Source organism: Coregonus lavaretus, assembly GCF_964263955.1.
Source record: "Coregonus lavaretus genome assembly, chromosome: 23".
In the NCBI taxonomy this organism is placed as follows: Eukaryota; Metazoa; Chordata; class Actinopteri; order Salmoniformes; family Salmonidae; genus Coregonus; species Coregonus lavaretus.
In genome coordinates this window covers 34,791,692-34,801,140 of record NC_140010.1, presented here as the reverse complement: position 1 = coordinate 34,801,140, position 9,449 = coordinate 34,791,692, and the positions used below count along the sequence as shown (strand labels likewise).

At 42.5% G+C, this 9,449-nt stretch overlaps 1 pseudogene across 1 annotated transcript; it reads left to right on the top strand.

Moving 5' to 3' along the window:
* The first annotated feature begins 2,933 nt into the window (after positions 1-2,933).
* On the top strand, positions 2,934-5,748 carry LOC311150494 (prostaglandin E2 receptor EP4 subtype-like; annotated as a pseudogene). Its single transcript has 3 exons — positions 2,934-2,980; positions 3,963-4,945; positions 5,125-5,748. The product of its transcript is annotated as a prostaglandin E2 receptor EP4 subtype-like (transcript).
* The last annotated feature ends 3,701 nt before the right edge of the window (positions 5,749-9,449 follow it).

Sequence of the window (9,449 nt, the reverse complement as noted above, 5' to 3'; positions counted from 1 at the left end):
CCCGTGGGGTCAAAATGATCACAAGAACGGTGAGCAAAAATCCCAGAACCACACGGGGGGACCTAGTGAATGACCTGCAGAGAGCTGGGACCAAAGTAACAAAGCCTACCATCAGTAACACACTACGCCGCCAGGGACTCAAATCCTGCAGTGCCAGACGTGTCCCCCTGCTTAAGCCAGTACATGTCCAGGCCCGTCTGAAGTTTGCTAGAGTGCATTTGGATGATCCAGAAGAGGATTGGGAGAATGTCATATGGTCAGATGAAACCAAAATATAACTTTTTGGTAAAAACTCAACTCGTCGTGTTTGGAGGACAAAGAATGCTGAGTTGCATCCAAAGAACACCATACCTACTGTGAAGCATAGGGGTGGAAACATCATGCTTTGGGGCTGTTTTTCTGCAAAGGGACCAGGACGACTGATCCGTGTAAAGGAAAGAATGAATGGGGCCATGTATCGTGAGATTTTGAGTGAAAACCTCCTTCCATCAGCAAGGGCATTGAAGATGAAATGTGGCTGGGTCTTTCAGCATGACAATGATCCCAAACACTCCGCCCGGGCAACGAAGGAGTGGCTTCGTAAGAAGCATTTCAAGGTCCTGGAGTGGCCTAGCCAGTCTCCAGATCTCAACCCCATAGAAAATCTTTGGAGGGAGTTGAAAGTCTGTGTTGCCCAGCGACAGCCCCAAAACATCACTGCTCTAGAGGAGATCTGCATGGAGGAATGGGCCAAAATACCAGCAACAGTGTGTGAAAACCTTGTGAAGACTTACAGAAAACGTTTGACCTGTGTCATTGCCAACAAAGGGTATATAACAAAGTATTGAGAAACTTTTGTTATTGACCAAATACTTATTTTCCACCATAATCTGCAAATAAATTCATAAAAAATCCTACAATGTGATTTCCTGGAAAAAAAACTCCTCATTTTGTCTGTCATAGTTGACGTGTACCTATGATGAAAATTACAGGCCTCTCTCATCTTTTTAAGTGGGAGAACTTGCACAATTGGTGGCTGACTAAATACTTTTTTCCCCCACTGTACAGGCCCGTCTGAAGTTTGCCAATGAACATCTGAATGATTCAGAGGAGAACTGGGTGAAAGTGTTGTGGTCAGATGAGACCAAAATCGAGCTCTTTGGCATCAACTCAACTCGTCGTGTTTGGAGGAGGAGGAATGCTGCCTATGACTCCAAGAACACCATCCCCACCGTCAAACATGGAGGTGGAAACATTATGCTTTGGGGGTGTTTTTCTGCTAAGGGGACAGGACAACTTCACCCCATCAAAGGGACGATGGACGGGGCCATGTACCGTCAAATCTTGGGTGAGAACCTCCTTCCCTCAGCCAGGGCATTGAAAATGGGTCGTGGATGGATATTCCAGCATGACAATGACCCAAAACACACAGCCAAGGCAACAAAGGAGTGGCTCAAGAAGAAGCACATTAAGGTCCTGGAGTGGCCTAGCCAGTCTCCAGACCTTAATCCCATAGAAAATCTGTGGAGGGACCTGAAGGTTCGAGTTGCCAAACGTCAGGCTCAAAACCTTAATGACTTGGAGAAGATCTGCAAAGAGGAGTGGGACAAAATCCCTCCTGAGATGTGTGTAAACATTTTACATTTACATTTTAGTCATTTAGCAGACGCTCTTATCCAGAGCGACTTACAGTTAGTGCATACATTATATTATTTTTTTCATACCCCCTGTGGGAACCTGGTGGCAAACTACAAGAAACGTCTGACCTCTGTGATTGCCAACAAGGGTTTTGCCACCAAGTGCTAAGTCATGTTTTGCAGAGGGGTCAAATACTTATTTCCCTCATTAAAATGCAAATCAATTCATAACATTTTTTACATGCGTTTTTCTGGATTTTTTTGTTGTTATTCTGTCTCTCACTGTTCAAATAAACCTACCATTAAAATTATAGACTGATCATGTCTTTGTCAGTGGGCAAACGTACAAAATCAGCAGGGGATCAAATACTTTTTTCCCTCACTGTGTATATATATATATATATATATATATATATATATATATATATATATATATATATATATATATATATATATATATACACTACCGGTCAAAAGTTTTAGAACACCTACTTATGTGGTGGACCCTCTGCAAAGGGTTCTACCCAGCACCAAAAAGGGTTCCCCTATGGGGACAAACCGAAGAACCCTGCATAGTTCTAATTAGCATTAGGAAGAAGAGTCATTTGCCTCAGGCCTCACATCATCAACGGGCCTTGTGAGGTCCGCTCGAGGTCCCACAATACATTTCTTTAGTAAAAAGTCAGGTGCTGCTGATAATACTGCCGTCGTTTTCCAGGCAGAGGACATGTATGTAATACTCGTTTTGGACAGACAGCATCAGATACAGCTCTGTCAGAGTGGCCATTGGGTTCTTGGTCACCTCCCTGACCAAGGCCCTTCTCCCCCGATTGCTCAGTTTGGCCAGGCGGCCAGCTCTAGAAAGAGTCTGGGTGTTTCCTAACTTCTTCCATTTAAGAATGATGGAGGCCACTGTGTTCTTGGGGACCTTCAATGCTGCAGAAATGTTTTGGCACCCTTCCCCAGATCTGTGCCTCAACACAATCCTGTCTCGGAGCCGAATATGACTAGGAATTCTAACATATCTGTATCCATTCATCATCATCAATAGTGTCTCCCATGTCTTCCTCATATTTTTGTTTTAAATGTTTTGTGTCATCGGGAAAAGCCACTATCAACCCTTGATACACTTCGGAAATCAACTTTAGAGGTTTGACAGACTGCCTTAAAATACAGTTGAAGTCGGAAGTTTACATAAACTTAGGTTGGAGTCATTAAAACTTGTTTTTCAACCACTCCACAAATTTCAGGTACACCTGTCACCATTTGATCCTGCTAAGACATGATGAGCATAGTGTTGTGTACTGATTGTGCACCATGACAGTGAAGCCTGTAGAGCTGATAATACCGTGTCAGTGTGAACAGTAGGGAATTACCTAAGGAAACTGACAGATCAATAACGTTACATTGCTATACTGACTAATAAAAACTCACATTACGCTGAAGAAATGTCAGAATATATCAGTCTTCAATCATTTGGCCACTGGTTTCATCGTTTGATTCAGGTCTAGTGTTTGAGGCAAAACTAATACCTAAAGTTAATGAGATGGCTAGTTTTTTTTCCCTGTCAAATAGCAGTTACCTTGCCAGCTAGATCAGTCAACTAAAGAGTAGCCAGTTTCTGCTCTGCTTGCTTTTACAACTTGGAGAAAAAGTGCAACACAGACAGCAGCTGCCTCTGTTCATCTCTCTCGTGCTGGTCCTTTATGCCAGCCTTTCAGAAGCCTTGCCTTAACACAGCCTGTCCACATGCTCTGTGTTGTCCTGTGTTGTCCGTGTGGTCCTAAATCCAGCTGGCTGAAACTGGAAAACAGCCTACCTGACCACTCTGAGGCATCCGGGGGGGGGGGGGGGGGGGGTCATGTCCCCAGTGAAAGTTGCGCCCCTGCCCCAATGTATGATCTATAAAATCATAGGTGTGGCTCAGATCACCTGGGCTGTGTTGCTGGGATGTACACTGAGTAGACAGACTATACAGTATGTCTACTGTTGAATAAAGACCTGTATAAAACTAACGGTTGAACATTCATTGTAAAAATAGTAACATACTTACTTTCCTAGGATAGCCGTTTGGCACAAATAGCCTTTTGCTGTGTTGAAGTCATGCAGGGTCCATTATTGAACCTAGATGTATGGTAGTAGGCTACGCCTCGGGCACCTGCCGTCACATTATTGACATCAGTGACAGTGGCTGTGCGCGAGCGAACAGCCACTAGCTTAAATACCAGCAGCGTCAGGTGCGGTTGTAGACACAACACAAACCAAAGCATACTGTTATGGGAACTGTTGGATCATGCAGGTAGGACCAAAACAAAGCTCAACAACATGTGTTCTGTGGTATCGTAGGCTACGCTTTCTTTTATTTTCTATTGCTTTTGTTGTGTTCTCTTGTAAAGAGACACTGCATGGTGGGAAGGGAACGTTTCTTAAAAGTTGAAGCTATCAAGCTATTTTGTTTCAGTTTTAATTGAAGAATGATGCATAATTCCGTCAATGACAACGGCTCGAACATTTCAGAACTACTCCAACCGCTCTGTGTCACCTACAACCACACCACTTTCCCACCTCTGCGACTGGAATCCAAATCCCTGGTCACTTCAGCCACTATGTTCGCCGTTGGAGTCCTGGGGAACCTCATAGCCATTGTTGTGTTGTGCATTTCAAAGAAAGAGCAGAAGGAGACCACTTTCTATACGCTGGTTGTTGGAATGGCTATCACGGACCTGTTGGGGACCTGTTCCACCAGCCCGGTGGTTATCGCCACCTACATAGCCCAGAGGTGGCCCGGCGGAGAACTACTGTGCGATTTATTCTCCTTCTCTATGCTCTTTTTCGGCTCGGCTGGAATGTCCATCCTGTGCGCAATGGCAGTTGAACGATACCTGGCCATAAACTACGCATACTTTTACACTCAATACATTGACCGGACAATGGCGCGTTTCGCGCTCATGGGTATTTACCTGGCCAACATTGTGTTGTGCATCATGCCCAGCTTTGGGTTCGGGAAGCACATGCGCCACTTTCCGGGCACTTGGTGTTTCTTGGACTGGAGGGCGACGGATCCCCTCGCCGCCTCGTACTCGTTTCTTTACGGTGGGTTCATGTTGCTGTTGATTGCGTTGACAGTTCTGTGCAACTTCGCAGTGTGTCTGTCACTTGTGGGGATGAGCCAGAAGACGCGGATAGTGAGAGTGAAGGTGTCCGCGCAAGGTGGCTCACGGCGCGGGTTCCTGCCCTCCGTCACCAGCGTGTCCGCGGCTGAGATCCAAATGTTCTGGCTGCTAATATTTATGACCATCGTTTTCCTGGTGTGCTCCATTCCTTTAGTGGTAAGTAAAAGGCATCTATGGAAATTTCATTTAAGCTATTGTGCATGCATTATGTCTTGGGCATGAGTTTCAAATATGGACAAAGCTATGCAACACAGACCTAAATGAATAAAATATTGCTGAAAAATTGTTTGCTTTATCCACATATACTACTTTTATATATTCTCTCAATCTGACAGGTGCGCATCTTTGTAAACCAGCTGTACGGGCCTGCCTACATCTGTGCTGGAGTGAAACCGGATTACCACAGTGATCTGATGGCCATCCGCTTCGCCTCATTCAACCCTATTCTGGACCCCTGGGTCTACATCCTTTGTCGGAAGAACCTGTTGGTCAAGGGCTATGGGAGGATAAAGAAGACAGTTGGAAAAGTCAAGGCGGAGCCCGGGCGTCATTTAGGCTGTGTTGGCATTGGCAGTCAACAGTCACACCCGTCATTTGAATACAGCAATGAGACCAGTTATGTGTCATTACGCACAACCAACTACAGAAATGACTTGGAGAACCAGGTTACCACCAAAAGTAAATCGTTTACAGACTTTACCATGCGACAAGCCTGGGAATTTGACATGGCGCGGGACAACTTTCATCCGTTTAGTGTCGACCAAACTGCCGTGCTCAGCTTCCAGGCGGAACTTGCTGTGGTGTCCAAACCGGACATGATGGCGTCACTGCTCGGAGGCAGTAAGGCGCTTCCGGCGAAGTGCTCACCAGCAGGTGTCCGTAGCCATGTCAGTAAAGTGGACATAGTCACCTGTACCTTCAGCACACCTAGCTCCTGTCAGTCGGAGAAGTGCCTCTGAGCAACTGTAGGACTGTGGTATCCTCTACAAAACATGAATGTTTTCACATTGACTTTAACAGCAAACGTCTGCGACCCCAGCAAACAGGGGACGGATGTCCAGGGGACCAAGACACAACCTGTTGCCGTTCCAGGGACGTCCTAACAACTCATTTTTGTTTGCAGGGACCTTGATGTAGCCTACATGTGACAAAGACTGGCCTACTGCACACACAGGAGATTTGACCAAATGGACCCATTTGGACATTTTAAGAGACAGTTTTTTAAAATTGTAATGTGATTATATTATTATCATACCATATGGGTACAATAGGCACCTACTTGCCTTCACAACAGCATTCTCTTTATACTTTTTGAAGTCAATGTATTTAAGAATATACTTTTTACACAGTGGTCCCATTTTATAGGATCATCTTGATATATTCAGATGTCAGTCTTTGAGTGATACAAATATGTATTTTTTCTGTAAAAGGATGCTCACAAGTTACAACTCAATGCTGCAGACAGTAGCTCCTCGATCACACGGACAGCGTCATTGCAGTTTGGGACATCAGAAGTACATTCATTTCCAATGGAACGCTGCATTTGCCTTGCAGCATTGGGTTGCAGAGGCAGTTGCAGTGTGTTCTGTGTGCTGTGTGGTGCATACATTGGATGCATCTAATTGTATGCTTAGACTTGACATAAATAGGAGCAAAAGGTTATTGTTGAAATTCTCTTGCACACATATCCAGTAAAAATGTTGGATCACATAATGAAAAAGATTGACTGCAGAATATATTACGCAGCATTGATGCAATGACACTGTCGGTCTGATCGAAATGTTAATTAAATAATTGGAAGTGCTGCTTCTTTCTGTGCCATACCAGTGTTGCATGCAGGGAATAGTAACTGAATGTACCAACATGTCAAACTTTGTTTTGTACTGTTGAATATTTTTGATAACTTAATAACTGTGAGTGATGATCAACTTTCCTATTTAAATGTGTTTTAAAACTATTGGAAAATTCATTGTGATCTCGTGTGAAAAATGGTGTCATTACTATTGTGCATCTTTGAATTAATGGAATATTAAAGCATCTGAACAGTACAACTTGTTCCCTCAAGGATGTTTAACTAAATGGAAGTTAATGAGTAGTGAGTGAATGACATGATAAGCATATTATGGAAAGCACACATTTGAAGGTGATCAAACTCAAACAGAATCAGTTCCGACAACAGTTCCGAGTCATGGTTACATCAAGTGACTTGTCATCAAGTTTTGTGGTCTAATCTATTAATCGTGTTTATTGTCCTACTCTTTTTCTGAAAACAAAATCAATGAACACTTGTATTGAGAGATCATCAACCTGATAATGGTTACACACTGCGACCATTGATTAAAATTCCTATGGACTATTGAGGTGAAGACCTGTGATGCCCTCTTGAGATGAATAGTGTGAACTGTACACCTTTCTCTCAGGTTGCTGCATTTATATATTCAACCTGTAGGGGGCACTATTACACAAGGATAACTACCAGTTAAACCACTCTAACTGAAAAGGACTGTCCAGCCAACCTGGAAAAAGTGCTTTAAAAAATGTGTGTTAAAGGCTGTCATCCACGCTAGATCAAACAATGATGGGGTGATACACAAAGTTAGGCTTGATGTCAAGTGAAATTTAGATTTTTAAGGCCATTTTCTTGTGGTCAAAGGTAAAATCTGGTGAAAATTGACATAAATTGACACAAATATCCAGAAATTCTCAACAAAAACTGAGTGGATTATCAAACATAAACATTTGACTATGGAATGGATGCATTAATAGTTACTTTTCATACAGTTTAGAATATCAATACAAACTAACTATTTAATCATTTATACATACCTAGACTATGGAATAAACATATTTATAGTTACTTTTGGCATAATTATTATGCTTTAAGCTATTCATACAAGAAAAGCATAATTTCCTTGGGCTTTAGCAAACAAAAACACTTTTCTCAGACAGTGTAGATCCCCGCTAACTACTCAGAAAGAAACCTCTGAACAATAAGCACTTTACCTTGTTAGGATTGGGCTTTCTGAGGCAGAGATATTGGAACTAAGGGGTCAGGTGTAAATGCAGTCAAAGTTGACATTTTTTAGGTACTGATAGATTTAGGCAATTTTCACTAAATGGTAACATTTTACTTGACACAGTGTCATAACACATTATGACACGGTCATAACCATGTCATAATATGTCATAACAGCTGACATATCTTGTCATAACCTGTCATAATATGGCCATAACACTGTCATGACTAATATATTTACACCTGTTGTGATATATATAGTGTTATTTTATGATTGGTTATGACACCTACATAAGAGTGTCAAAACCCACATTTATTCAAAAAATTTAAATCCTGCCAAGTTTCCTTCCAGTTTGTTTCTTAAATCCTTTGTTGTTGTTGTAATGAATTATTTACAGTCATATTGTTTCATCATATTTTAAAAGCTTGTAGAAAATACACTTTATGGCACTATCATGAAGCATTATGACCGTCCTGTGTCACTTAACTTGGACTAAGAAAATACACTTTATGACACTGTCAAGAAGCATTATGATCATCATAATCATATAATCCAGATAGGCCTATCACATACATGTCCTATATCAGTCATCAGTCAAAAAGAGGGTGTCTTGTCCTGCTCCTGAAATCTGCTCCTACATTCAGGTCCATGTCTGACATCCATGTGTGCGCAATTACAATTATAATTTAATATGGTCAATTTCAAAAAAAAAAATCTAACAAAAACATACTGTTGATACATAGGCTGTGGTGTAATGGAATGTTTTGCCTTGTGTGGTAGGTTTTGTGGGTTTTGACACTCTTATGTACAGTGAGGGAAAAATGTATTTGATCCCCTGCTGATTTTGTACGTTTGCCCACTGACAAAGACATGATCAGTCTATAATTTTAATGGTAGGTTTATTTGAACAGTGAGAGACAGAATGACAACAAAAAAATCCAGAAAAACGCATGTAAAAAATGTTATAAATTGATTTGCATTTTAATGAGGGAAATAAGTATTTGACCCCTCTGCAAAACCCTTGTTGGCAATCACAGAGGTCAGACGTTTCTTGTAGTTGGCCACCAGGTTTGCACACATCTCAGGAGGGATTTTGTCCCATTCCTCTTTGCAGATCTTCTCCAAGTCATTAAGGTTTCGAGTCTGACGTTTGGCAACTCGAACCTTCAGCTCCCTCCACAGATTTTCTATGGGATTAAGGTCTGGAGACTGGCTAGGCCACTCCAGGACCTTAATGTGCTTCTTCTTGAGCCACTCCTTTGTTGCCTTGGCCGTGTGTTTTGGGTCATTGTCATGCTGAGATAGCCATCCACGACCCATTTTCAATGCCCTGGCTGAGGGAAGGAGGTTCTCACCCAAGATTTGACGGTACACGGCCCCGTCCATCGTCCCTTTGATGCGGTGAAGTTGTCCTGTCCCCTTAGCATAATGTTTCCACCTCCATGTTTGACGGTGGGGATGGTGTTCTTGGGGTCATAGGCAGCATTCCTCCTCCTCCAAACACGACAAGTTGAGTTGATGCCAAAGAGCTCGATTTTGGTCTCATCTGACCACAACACTTTCACCCAGTTCTCCTCTGAATCATTCAGATGTTCATTGGCAAACTTCAGACGGGCCTGTATATGTGCTTTCTTGAGCAGGGG